Source organism: Lepidochelys kempii, chromosome 6, assembly GCF_965140285.1.
Source record: "Lepidochelys kempii isolate rLepKem1 chromosome 6, rLepKem1.hap1, whole genome shotgun sequence".
NCBI classification, from domain to species: Eukaryota; Metazoa; Chordata; order Testudines; family Cheloniidae; genus Lepidochelys; species Lepidochelys kempii.
In genome coordinates, this window is record NC_136385.1 from 54,801,533 (window position 1) to 54,815,365 (window position 13,833).

Consider the following 13,833-nt stretch of genomic DNA (forward strand, 5'->3'; position numbering starts at 1 on the left):
CCCAGCTTTGCACCCTAGAAATGTGCATCTTACATTGCTCAAGAATCATAGAATCATAGAAGATTAGGGTTGGAAGAGACTTCAGGAGGTCATCTAGTTCTACCCCTGTTCAAAGCAGGACCAACACCAATTAAATCATCCCAGCCAGGGCTTTGTCAAGCCGGGCCTTAAAAACCTCTAAGAATGGAGATTCCACCACCTCCTTACATAACCCATTCCAGTGCTTCACCACCCTCCTAGTGTAATAGTGTTTCCTAATATCCAACCTGGACCTCTCCCACTGCAACTCGAGACCATTGCTCCTTGTTCTGTCATCTGCCACCACTGAGAACAGCCGAGCTCCATCCTCTTTGAACCCCCCTTCAGGTAGTTGAAGGCTGCTATCAAAACCCTCCTCACTCTTCTCTTCTGCAGACTAAACAAGCCCAGTTCCCTCAGCCTCTCCTCGTAAGTCATGTGCCCCAACCCCTTGATCATTTTTGATTCCCTCTGCTGGACTCTCTCCAATTTGTCCACATCTTTTCTGTAGTGTGGGGCCCAAAACTGGACACAATACTCCAGATGTGGCCTCACCAGCGTTGAATAGAGGGGAATAATCACTTCCCTTGATCTGCTGGCAATGCTCCTACTAAAACAGCCCAATATGCAGTTAGCCTTCTTGGCAACAGGGGCCCACTGTTGACTCATATCCAGCTTCTCATCCACTGTAATTCCCAGGTCCTTTTCTGCAGAACTGCTGCTTAGCTAGTTGGTCCCCAGCCTGTAGAGGTGCATGGGATTCTTCTGTCCTAAGTGCAGAACTCTGCACTTGTCCTTGTTGAACCTCATCAGATTTCTTTTAGCCCAATCCTCCAATTTGTCTAGGTCACTCTGGACCCTATCCCTACCCTCTAGCATATCTACCTCCCCCCACCCCGCAGTTTAGTGTCATTCACAAACTTGCTGAGGATGCAATCTATCCCATCATCCAGATTATTAATAAAGATGTTGAACAAAACCGGCCCCAGGACTGACCCCAGGGGCACTCCGCCTGATACCGGCTGCCAACTAGACATTGAGCCATTGATCACTAACCGTTGAGCCAGACAATCCAGCCAGATTTCTATCCACCTTATAGTCCCTTCATCCAATCCATACTTTTTTTTACTTTCTGGCAAGAATACAGTGGGAGACCGTATCAAAAGCTTTGCTAAAGTCAATATATATCATGTCCACTGCTTTCCCCATATCCACAGAGCCAGTTATCTCATCACAGAAGGCAATCAGGTTGGTCAGGCATGACTTGCCCTTGGTGAATTTATGTTGCCTGTTTCTGATCTCTTTCCTCTCTTCCAAGTGCTTCAGAATGGTTTCCTTGAGGACCTGCTCCATAATTTTTCCAGGGACTGAGGTGAGGCTGACCGGTCTGTAGTTCCCCGGGTTCTCCTTCTTCCCTTTTTAAAAGATGGGCACTATATTTGCCTTTTTCCAATTGTTCAGGACCTCTCCCAATCTCCACAGTTTTTTAAAGATAATGGTCAATGGCTCAGCAATCATATTAGCTCATTCCCTGAGCACTCTCGGATGCATTAGATCTGGACCCATGGACTTGTGCATGTCCAGCTTTTCTAAATAGCCCTTAACCTGTTCTTTTACTTCTGAGGGCTGCTCACCTCCTCACCATACTGTGTTACCCTGGGCAGCAGTGTGGGAGCTGACCTTGTCTGTCAAGACCCAGGCAAAAAAGCACCGAGTACTTCAGCGTTTTCCACATTATCTCTCATTATGTTGCCTCCCCCATCCATTAAGGGTCCCACACTTTCCCTGACCTTTTTCTTGTTGCTAACATACCTGCAGAAACCCTTCTTATCCCTTACTAGCTGCAACTTCAATTGTGTTTTGGCCTTTCTGATTACACCCCTGCATGCTTGAGAAATATTTTTATACTCCTCCCTTGTCATCTGACCAAGTTTCCACTTCTTGTAAGCTTCCTTTTAGTGTTTAAGCTCACCAAAGATTTCACTGTTAAGGCAAGCTGGTTGCCTGCCATATTTGCTATTCTTTCTGCACATCAGGATGGTTTATTCCTGCGCCCTCATTAAGGCTTCTTTAAAATACAGGCAGCTTTCCTGGACTCCTTTCCCCCGCATATTAACCTCCCAGGGGATCCTGCTCATCAGTTCCCTAAGGGAGTCAAAGTCTTCTTTTCTGAAGTCCAGGGTCCATATTTGCTACTCTCCTTTCTTCCTTGATGAGTGTAAGTCATTAAGACATTCCATCAAAGGGTAATGGACATGCACTACTCTTTGTTAACCGAGTAGAGATTCCCCAGACACTTCAGTCAAAGCTCACTGGTTTAAGATAAAATATTAAAACAAGTTTTAATATTAACTATAGAAAAATAGATTTTAAGTGAGTATATGTTATACAGGCATAAAAGGTCAAAATTGGTTACAAAAATAAATAAAATGATAAAATCACAATCTAATTCCTACACTTTACCAAGGTAAGTAAAATTTGAAGCAAGCAACTTTCTCACCCCACCAGGTGCTGCAGGCCGTTCACACTAATTTGAAAGCCTGCCAGTTAGAATCATCCCTTCCCCCAGTTCAATGTCTTCCAGACTATCATATTTCCAGATGTCAAGATGAGGGAGAAGAGAGGATACGTTGTTCTCCCTTTTTATAACCCAACTCCTCGTGCTGGAAAAATCCTTGCTGTGTCATGGGGTTAGGCAGTCCCATTGCCTAAGTGCCCTGCAATTGGTCCTTCATGTGAATTGAAAATTCTTGTTTGCCCCTTTTGTGTATGTGCAGCTTAACTTTGAAGGCCTTTGTTTACTGTTCTTTGCTACTTCTGAGGGGCTACAATTAGGAGTTACTTTATGAAAAAAATACTTAAAAATTATACTAAGCAACAAGTATTGCACTATGGTCACTGGATAAAGAAAACACAACACAAAACAGGTGCATAAGCTGACAAAGATGTTAGGATAAAAATGAAAGGAACAAAAATTATTCTTTATGTTATCTATAGCTAAGGGCAGCTTGTTCACGCACCCTAATTTGTAGTCCATGTCTAATAAGCAAAGCTACAGATGTGCAGTATATGAGCTACACAATAACACTCAACAAAGCAGTATTAATCTTTTTAAAGAGGACCAGTTTTAAGACTATCATGCGTTAGACGTCCCACTCTGCTAAACACAATGGCGTCACTTTAACTTTCAGATATGTTCTAAATGCTGGCATCTGAAGTGTTAGTTATAGAAAGATTTTGCTTAGGGGTCAGAACAAAAGAAAAAAAACCAACCTCGTCATGTATACAAAGCTGACTTTTATGTTTACTGACTTTTAAGTTCCATGCCACAAAGCTAAAGTGCAAATGAAAGCAGAACCTAAAGCACAACAATACCCTGCTACACAGGTTACATTCAGATCCTTCGGGCCTCCTTACAAAAGTTGAGTGTTGTGTGTCAGTGCACACAGCTGTTTCTATTCTATTCTATATAGGTTCTTCTCAGACCTCCATCATTACTATAGTATCTGAGTGCCTTCTAGTAGTGCATCAAGCAACATGACCAGCATGTTTAGTTCCTTCTTTCACTCATCCTCCCCCCAGGGGGGACCTGTAGGTGCAGTGTAGTGTTTTGTTTTAAAGGAACATGTTGCTATGTGTTTATAACAGAGAACACAAGGTGAGAGAAATGTGTCCTGCACTTGGAGTGGAAGGATGGTGAGGCTTGTGATGGTCTTTAGCTCCTATGCAGATTGAAGGCATAGTACAACAAATGTGCACACCACATATTCTCAGAACACTGCCAAGAGAAGGATTCAAACTCAGGGTACATAGGTGCTGCTTGGATTTAATGGCATGTCACCCAGAGCTCTCTACTTACTCATGTGTGCGCAGTGAAGAGTGTTAGGGTGTTACTATTTTAATCAGTGTTCACTTGTTATGATTATTGTATTAGAATGAACAACAGCAAGTTTAAAAAATGCTAAACATAATTCAGTTAAGGACATTACTGCCAAAAGAAATTTAGAATGTGACTTAACTTGCATTCAAACCAGCACAGAAACTAGCCAAGTCTTTCCTACAGCAGAAGGTGATTTATTAAGTGTGTCTGCAAAAGCCAGGTTTCTACAATACCAAGAGATATGTAGCACGTGTGAATATATATAAAAGCAAATACAATTTTTTTTCTGGAGTTCAGAATTCACACCTGTAAAATTATTTAAGGAAAATAAAAGTACTTGGGGTTGGGGGATGGAATTTATCAACTCACAGGAGATTACTAAGCAGGTCTGTTACTGAATGTATAATCAATAGCAAAGTAAAATGTATTAATGAATCACTGCACATGTGAAGATCTGAGCTCAGAAAACAGTTGGAAAGAGACTTAGTGAAGCTGTCTCTTATTTTAGCAGAAGAGGATTTAAAAGTGAATATGAAAAGACTTGACTCACAAGCAGGTATACAGCAGTTTTCCAAAGGAGCAGGGAGCCCTATGAATCATGAGCAAATGGCTTTTTGAATCAGAGTCTTTATTTGTGATTGTGATTCTACCAAGGTATGACTCAGCACTGATGATAACTAGGTTGACTCAGCATCAAATCAGTAATTGGTGAGGGAGTAATTTTTAGGGCAAGTGAATTGGTTCAAAAAAATGACTCAAGTGGGACAAAGGAACTGCAAGATGAAAAGCTCCTGTTGTATTCAGCTGCTTACCACATGACTCCTATAATTGCTGTTGCTCATTCAACTGCTTTAAAATTAGATAGAGGATAAATAAAATGAGACCAAATACATTCATTATCCCTTTTCAAGAGGAGATAGATGGCTTAAGCACTAAACTCGTGGAAAGACCAAAGTAATTTTAACCAAGTGTTAAGTTTTGTTACTATATTTTGTATGAAGCCTTCCTCTTATGAGCCTACCTGTGTCCAGGGTTGCTAACATTCCAATTTTTCAAAACCGGACACTGCAGCCACCACCATCACTTGCTCCTCCCTCCCCAGGACTCACCTGCCACCTGCAGAGCTGGGCTGGGAGGAGCTGACACAGAGTCTGCCTTCCTGCCCAACTGGGACACGGCAGGGCAACGGGAGGAGGGGTGTCGTTCCCCAGAGCAAACAGCCAGAGAGAACGAGGGTCTCGGGAAGCTGAGAAGGCAGAACCGGCTGTAACAGGTGGTGAGCCTGGCCATCGGCCCCACTCCTCAAATGCTGCACACTGAAAGGATCCCTCCCTCAGGTGGTGCTGGTACCTACATCTCTCCCAGAGCCAGCAGCCAGTTCCTCCAGCAGCAGCTGCTCTTCCCGCTCTCCCACTGACGGAGGCTGATTGTAGTACCAAACGACACTGAATAGGTCCCCTTTCAACCAGACTTTCCAGCTGAAAACTGGACACCTGTCTCTGAGGAGGAGCTGGGCTAACTGGGATAATGTCAGCTGGGAATCTGGTGTAGAACTTACCTAACCAAGGAAAGTGCAATATGGGATCAAGAAGAGAAGGGCTATAGCCAAGAGAAAGGGTGTGAATGAAAGCCCATTTCAATGCAAACTGCACTGATGTAACAGAGATCAATCCTGCTTAAAAGTGTGAACACTCCAGCCATAAGCCTGATTCTAAAGGTTGAAACTGAATAAGCCACCATATCATCGTCTCTTTCACCTACTGCTGCCAAGAATGAGAAGGGAAAAGATGGCTGTTTGGTAAGGGTTCAGTGTTATGACAAAGAGGCGTGTGACAATTTGGGAGCCATATCAATAATTTATAGCTAATATATATTAGATTACAGAAAAGCTGGAACTATTCAACTTTGATCCCTTTAAGTTTATGTCTCTGGGAGAGACCATGCTAAATTGGTTCAAGAAACATAATGAGCCAGAGCAATGGGAGCCAGAGAAGAGAGAAACACCCCAGGTAGTACAGGGATGTGGGTGATGTTATTTTAGGCTAGGATAAGAAAGGAAATACAAACAAACTTTGTTCTGAACAAAGAGTCAATATGGGGAGAAAAATATGGGGTGGACATCACTGTTTACTCAGTAAAAGTGCTCTCTCTAGTAATTAATGGAAATGAAAACATCTTAGGGGCAAAGATCATTCATTGTATGTGCTTATACTGTGCCTAATACAGTGGAAACCAAAGCTTGATTGAGGGTCTCTGGCTATTACTATTTAATATATTAAATAACAATGAAAAAGTACAGATGAATCCACATCCCAAATCAGGGTAGGTGGGCAAACATTAATCACCCCATGTTGAACACCAGCAAGGACCCTCTAATGAAGTGTCAATGTATGATCACATCCTTTCACTTCAGAGGGTTCTCCAAAGTATAATTGACATGCTGGCAATTATGTATCTGAGAAGCTAGTATGACTAATACTTTAGAGAAGAGCTTAGACAGCCTGAGCGAGACTTTGAGAAAATGACAGAAATGAGAGTATATTGGGTTTTTTTATTTCTCTTTTCTATACCTGTCTGTTTGTACTTATCTGACTAAGCTGATTGTCACAGTTGTAAGACAGATGTGACATTTATACAATTGCTTTTTACTTGATTCTCTCCATTTCTCTAATGAACTTTTCTTTTGTGTAAGATCCTTGCCATCTTAGGTAGTTTTTCGAATATTCATGCAGAGATGTCCTAAAGAAAAGCAAAACAGATCTTCAGGAGAGGTAACTAAAAGAACCTGAGTGGTTGGGCTCCAGACTCTCTCTAAAGTGTCAACGAGAAGTTCCTACTTTTATAAGATGTGGTTACTGCCACCACTGAAGTTAACATGGTGCATGGTATAAACCTGAAGATCACAGACAACAATTGTGATTGAAGCATGCAGGTGACAAATGCTTAGTGAGGAGACACTATTTCAAGAGAACAAAATTCTACTGAGAAGGAAAGGAGCAAGACTTGGGAAGGCTACTACAGAAACCCCATAGAAGTAGCACCAACTAGAACTAAAACCAGAAAAACTGAGAAAAAACTCTGTCATAGCTGAGGGAAAGTAGGAGAACATACTATTTGTAAGATTCTTCACCTTTTTCATAGGCCTACATACACTCCTTGAAAGAGCGGACTGGGACATGGAACTGGTTGTGGGGAGGGAAGCCTTTTACCTCTAACCCCCGCCACCTAAACCTGTCTCACATTTATAGTGACCAAAAACCACTAGCATCTTGGAAGTCAATCCAAGGACTCAATAGGACATGGAAAATAAACTCCTTTCTCAATCCTAGAGATCGGAGTTCAAGTGTACTAGTAGGGGGACCTTGCATTGCTATCTGTCCCTATGAGTGCTTTTGATAAATAGAGAACTTGAGTCCAAGTCAGGCTGTTACCTTTCAAAAACATTAAATTGATTAATGAAGAAAAAAAGGTATGCACTACTGAGGGAGAGAAATATGGCCACTGAAGAAGAAAATGCCAATCCAAAGGAGAATATATTGTGAAGAAGGTTACACAGAAATGAATTTATCCTCTTGCAAATACCCACATATATATGCGAGCATTGAGTCTGTTTATATTTTCCTAAACAGACAATATGTTAGAAAGGTACATAGAGAGACAAGGTAGGTGAGGTAATATTTTCTTTATAGGACCAAATTCTGTTGGTAAGAGAGACAAGCTTTCAAGCTACACAGAGCTCTTCTTCATGTACATAGAAATGGACAGAGGAGCCTGTGGATGATCACACTTACAGTGAAGTTAACTCAGCATAGCCCAGCTAGAGATAGCCTCTATCCTTCCTTAGTTGGGGATCAGCAGCAAATGAACAGGCTAATTGCCTAACCCAAAAGACAATCAGAATCTATTTTCAGAAAACTACTCTGTGCTTTGCAAGAAGCTGTGGGTTATAACAAATAGCTTGACCCCTAAATGCTGCCATTACCTAGCTACTGCATATGACAATTCAGCTCTATTGATTTCCCATTAATCCCTTTATTTTCAGCTCAGTTGAGGGGAGAAATTGCTGACATGATGTGGATTTGCCAGAGTGTTTGTTGATGGCAGAGTTCCTTAATCCACTTTTCTGTGTGGCCTAACACTGTACAAGGTAAACTGACAATGACACACACAACCCCATTTTGCCTTCCGCCTACACCTCCCTCCTGAAAGTCATCTTGTTCAGGTTGTGCTAATCATTTCTGCAGCTGGTCATCAGGCTTCCTTGTGGTCTATGTTGTTGTTGATAATGAAGTAGCATGAAAGCAGCTCATTTTTATGTCTCTCTCAGCTCATTTCTATGTGTCTTAGGGCAGGTCTACACTACAAACTTGCATTGGTCCAGTAGTTCCCATGCAGCAGCTATGCTGCTGTAGCACTTCTGGAGAAGACACTGTAAGCCAATGGGAAAGAGCTCTCCCATTGGCTTAATAACTCCATCTCCATGAGAGGCAGTAACTATTTCAGTGGGAGAAGCTCTCCTGCTATCATAGCACTGTCTACATTGAGCGGGGAGGAGGGGAGATTAAGGTCAATATAACTACACCGCTCAGATTTTGCACATTCCTGAGCAATGTAGTTATGTGGAAGTAAGTGGGTCTGGGCCTTGCCATTGATGGAAACCAAATACAAGCTATTAGCACACCACCAATTAGATTTTATTTGATTTTGGTACCAGACTTATACCAATGTAAACAAGCAGAGTTTCACATCTTGTCATAATAAAGGCCTCAAAGAACAGCTGTCAGGCAGGGTTACTTCAGCATATCTCAGTATAACACACTCATTATAAATGTCAAGGTCAAATTTATATTAATATTTTCTCATAGGAAATCTTTATTATCTGCCCTACAAATTCCACATATCTAAATGAGCTAAAAACACCCACAAATTTAGCAGAGTAATTAATCCTACTACTGAAAGGATAATGAAAGTTAATGAGTGGCTATAGTTACTCACTTCACATTAAAAAACACATGGGTGTCCGTACATGTTATGTATAAACATAAGTTTAAGACAAATCTGAAATATTAAACACAAAAGTTAAGTTTTACTCTTTTAGACTTCTGTCTAACTTTTCTTCTTTTTCTTGGCAGTGATTTTTGTCTTTGGTTTAACTGCAACTCCTTTGCAGATTCCAGTTGAATGAGAAAGGACAGAAATTTGCTAGTACATCTTACGTCACAGTGTGGTAAAGTAGCCTGGAAAATTTGCAACGTGATTTGATAAAGCTCTAATCCTTAGCAACTAAAAACTACCCACCCCAAAAATCAATCTGCAAAGCACTATTAACTAATTAGGTTCTAATCCTTCCAAGTTTTAGGCATGTAATTTGTTTTATATGACGTAAGTAATACTATTGATTTCAGTGGGAAAACTCACAGGGTTAAATCCTGGCCCCATTGAAGTCAATGGCAAAATCCTCATTTTGTTCAGTGAGGCCAAGGTTTCACCCACTATGCATAAACACATGCATAAATCTGTGCAGGATAAGTGCCTCAATCCCCACAATGCTCCTGTGAGGTACTGCAGGCAAGGAAGTATCATTATACCTCTTTTCAGATTGGTAAACAGACACAGAGGGTGAAATCCTGGCTCCACTGAAGTCAGTGACAAAACTCCTATATCTCAAAGGAGCCAGGATTTCACCCAGAAGAGGGTATTATAAGTGATTTGCTTAACATCAATAGAGGAAGTCAGGGTGAGAGCTGCTCCTGGATTCCAGTCCTATGCCTCTGCCAAGTTAGATCGTGGCAATATCAAAATAAATCAAAACCAAACAGATTTAAGGGCCTTCTCCTACTAATGTTAATGGCAAAATTCCTATTGGCTTCCATGATACAGGATCAGGACCTAATTGCACAGGAATTTGTTGTATAATCATGCTGCAGTATACAGGAGGAAAGATATAAACAATCCATTTGTTATTTAACATAACTTTAAACTAAACAAAAAAAACCCACAATATTTTTATTCCTATTTCCAGCAGTCAATCGTCTCTCAAATTTTTGAAATGTGGCTGCTAGCTGTTAGATGTTATTAAAATTTTTACAGTTACTTCATAATGAAAAGCAGACAGTTAGCTGAACAGTGTCTTACCCAAAATCATGTATTCACATCTCTTGCTGATAATCTAAGAGAAAAGATACCAGCTAAATATTTGACTGAAAGTTATTTTCTTCCCATTTTAATACCTCCCGACTGGCTGCTGCTTGAGTTTATCTCAGTGGAGGGAGGAAAAGACTGAGCCAGAGAAAGTGAGAAACCTCTTTCTGCCTGTTGAGGAAGCTGAAAGAAGGATCTTCAGTATCTTGCATAGGGCTAGAGAAGAAAGAGGGAGAAAAAAATAAATTGTGATAGTTTTTGAAGATAAATTCCAGTGAAGACTCAGTGTCTTTGGAAATAGAGTGTATAGCTTAAAGAGTTGAAAGGAATTTCTTTATCAATGCAGAAAGCTGAGACCAATACACATAAGTGTTCAATTAAATTTTAAAAAGGTGAGAGCATTCAGACGATTTCTATGTGTGTGCTTTGTTTTTAAATAAAAAAAGATTAAATGTGCGTTTTACAGGTACAGAAGGCACTGCATATAGAGATTCATATATGTATTCTGCATCATTCACATGACAACTTAGTGGCAACCTGTTTCAAAAGAAAATTACTGAGCATTTTACCTCCTATTTCTGTGAGCTACCAAAATGCTGCTATCTGATGCTGCTTTTCCCCTGAGGGATAAAACTACATTTTTCATTTAGCATTTCAGTTAATGGAGCTTTGAGAGCATCACGAAAAAAGGTTTTGGTACAGTGAGATCTTGATGTTTTATCAAATGATAATTCACAGAGGGGTGCAAAACTAATTAAACCTCTTTTTAAAAGAAGTTTTGTTTTTATAAATATTTAATTTAAAGTGAAACTCCTGAGAGTTCCTTTACAAATCTAAATGTCTTTTCTACCTGTTTATTTAGCTAAGTAGTCAGAAAGAGCATCCTGATTGGCTAACAAAAGTTTAAAAGGGACAGATCAGTCTGGCAAGTAAAAAAAAAAGAAAAGTTTCACATTCACACTATCAAGGTCATTTTACTATACATGTGATTTTCCCTTAAGAAATCTTTTTTTTTATTTACTGTGTCTAGAAAGTAATGCAGTGAAGCATTGTAATGAACAGAAGTACAGTAGTTCCATGTCCCCTTCCACAGTGTTTGTTTTCATGAAATGTTCTCTTTTAGTTTTCTACTATAGTTTCCTTTATAAAGTGTGTTTCATATCAGAAAAGTGACTGTGTTAAAATGGAACTCTCAATATATTCTTGTGTGTATTCCAAGTCCTATATTAAGTCTTTACTGACTCAAGAAAGTAGTTATTACTTTTTACTCCTTTAAGTTTCTCAGTTGATACAGTCATATGAGAATGAGCTGGATTTTGTGTATTGTCATCAAAAGTTCCCGTTGCAGAAGTTTTTGAGACTTGGACAGAAATCTGACATGACTTTTGGATAATGGGTAGAGTTTGCAGGGCTGGCCATTCAAATGACCATCTTTTTATATGGAATACAGATTCCAACTTCTGTGAAAAAATGTAGTACTTGCATGTTTAATAAATATGTACATGCATCTTTCAGGTACAACATCGGTATCTACATTTGAATATTTGGCTCAGAGTGCCCTCAGCTTTGCCTTGCCTTCCCACTGGCAAAATGTATCCCATAATATTTAATAGCTAGTATCCCTTTAAAAAGGCCATATTTCTTCACATGAGTCTAGGATCCAACTTACAGGATATGTTCTCCACACTTAAACAGTTGAGACCAGAATCTGGTACCACTGGATCTAACTGTGGGAAAGGGTACCTCTTTTTTCACAGGATGCAGGGTGTAAAGGGGATGGAATCTGGCCTTTGATAATTAGATGTCTTTGTCCCCTTGGTAACCATGCATTATGAAAAGGACTGTTGACTGAGGGAGGAATGAGAAGGAAAGCAAATTCATATTTACATATATGTATATTCAATCTGGAGAAAAGACAGAAGGGAAGATGGTCTTCTCCTTTGTTATAATTTTTACCTTTTGAAAGCCTTGCCATGCATTGCTGCCAGTTACCAGCAGTGACTAAAATCTGCCAAGCAGAATTGCTCCACTTCTTCTCTTATCTTTGTAATTGTTTACTATTACTCAACATGAACCATTTTGGTTCTGCCCCCTCAATCCACTTAAGGCAGAGGCCAGAACAAAGCCCAGTTAATAACTCTGAAACTGACTAGCAGTTTTAAGAATTCGGCTCACTGGCTGCTGAATGAAAGAAAAGTCTTTTTTTTTTTTAAACAAACATATCATATTACAGTCCTGCTTATCCTGTCTGGAGAAGCCTAATGTACCTTGAAATAAGTTTTGTTATGATGAAGTAGTGAACTGAAGTTGCAATGCTCTTACAGGCCAGGGAAGTTTATAGAGGTGAGGACACCATGAAGGATGAAATTTAAAACAAAGGCATAAATCTCAAGGGATTATAAATATTACTTATTATAAATAAATGTTGAGATGCAATGGGTTTTATTTTAATTTGTTTGTGATGCTTTTTTAAAAAAGTTATTAGTATAAATTCTATCTCTCCACTCATAACAACCAGTGAGGACTCCTCCAGTTTCCATAGTGACATTTCCTGCTAAGGACACATCTATTCAGCTTTTGGCTTCCTAGAACAGATTACAGGTTTGATTCTGAATCATAAATTAATTTCCCAGTGCTTATTATTTAAATAGATTGCTCTTCTTTCTCAGAGCCAGGATACTGATCTTCCCATATCCACAGAGGGGGAGAGCCAGGAGACAAAATAACATTCCAAAAATGGAAAATAATACTTCCTAAAAGCAACTCTCCCAAATTTTCAGTCCCAGGGTCTAAGAGAGAAATGCTAAGTAGACACATTAAACAAGTTATTATTAAGTCACGTTGATAGCAGCAAAGGAGCCTTAATATCTCTGCTTTCCCTGCAGTGATCCTTTGAGGTTTAAAGTTAGTGATCTTAGGAGGACATTGTGTTTATGGATGTAAAGGCTTGGCCAATAGTTTTAAATGGCTATGGTCATGTTTGATAAGCCCAAAATTTCAATTTCAGCATGTGCTTTTATTACTACTTACTTTTAGACATGTGCCTTGGGGTAAAATTCATTCCAGTGCAGAAAGTTAATGCACGGTTGTTGCACAAGTTAAGTCTCACTTAAGTCCTATTTTGAGTGCTATATAGATTTTATACTGACCCTATGCGGAGAGGCAAATTTCTCCCCAAATGTATTGAAGGGACAAAAATCCAAAGAAAATCTATTAATTAAATGGTAAGTTAAAATGCTGGTATCATTATAAATATAACATTGATTTTTGCTTTCTATGGCTGTCTTAGAGTCCAATTTTCATATCCCATCACAGTCTGTATAGACAATAAAATGCCCTGAATTGTAAGCCCAAAAGAAGCATAAATGTGTTTAAAATGAATTTTCTGAATATTCAATATTCTATAATAGTGAAATGGTTTCAAGTAAGTTCCTAACCAATGTTTACTTAGCACATCTGGCTTGCTAAATAAAAGGCAAAAACAATCTGTTCTTCAGCAATTAATTTTAATATTGTACACAACATGGCATCCCTTTTTTAAAATCACAAGTGACAGCGGAATGACTCATCAAGGCTGTAGCTTTTAAGAGCTACCCACTCTGTGCATGGATTAATCTTTCAATTCTTCACTTTACCCTGCTTCCCTCAGAGTCCCCTTTTCTCACCTATTAGCACGTGCTAGCTAGCACTTTCTAAAATGTTTTTTGCATCTTATTCCAATACCACAAACTAGCCAAACAATGTCTGGCCTGGAGCACAAGCTAATAAGTTGTGATAGGGAAATCTCAAATGTT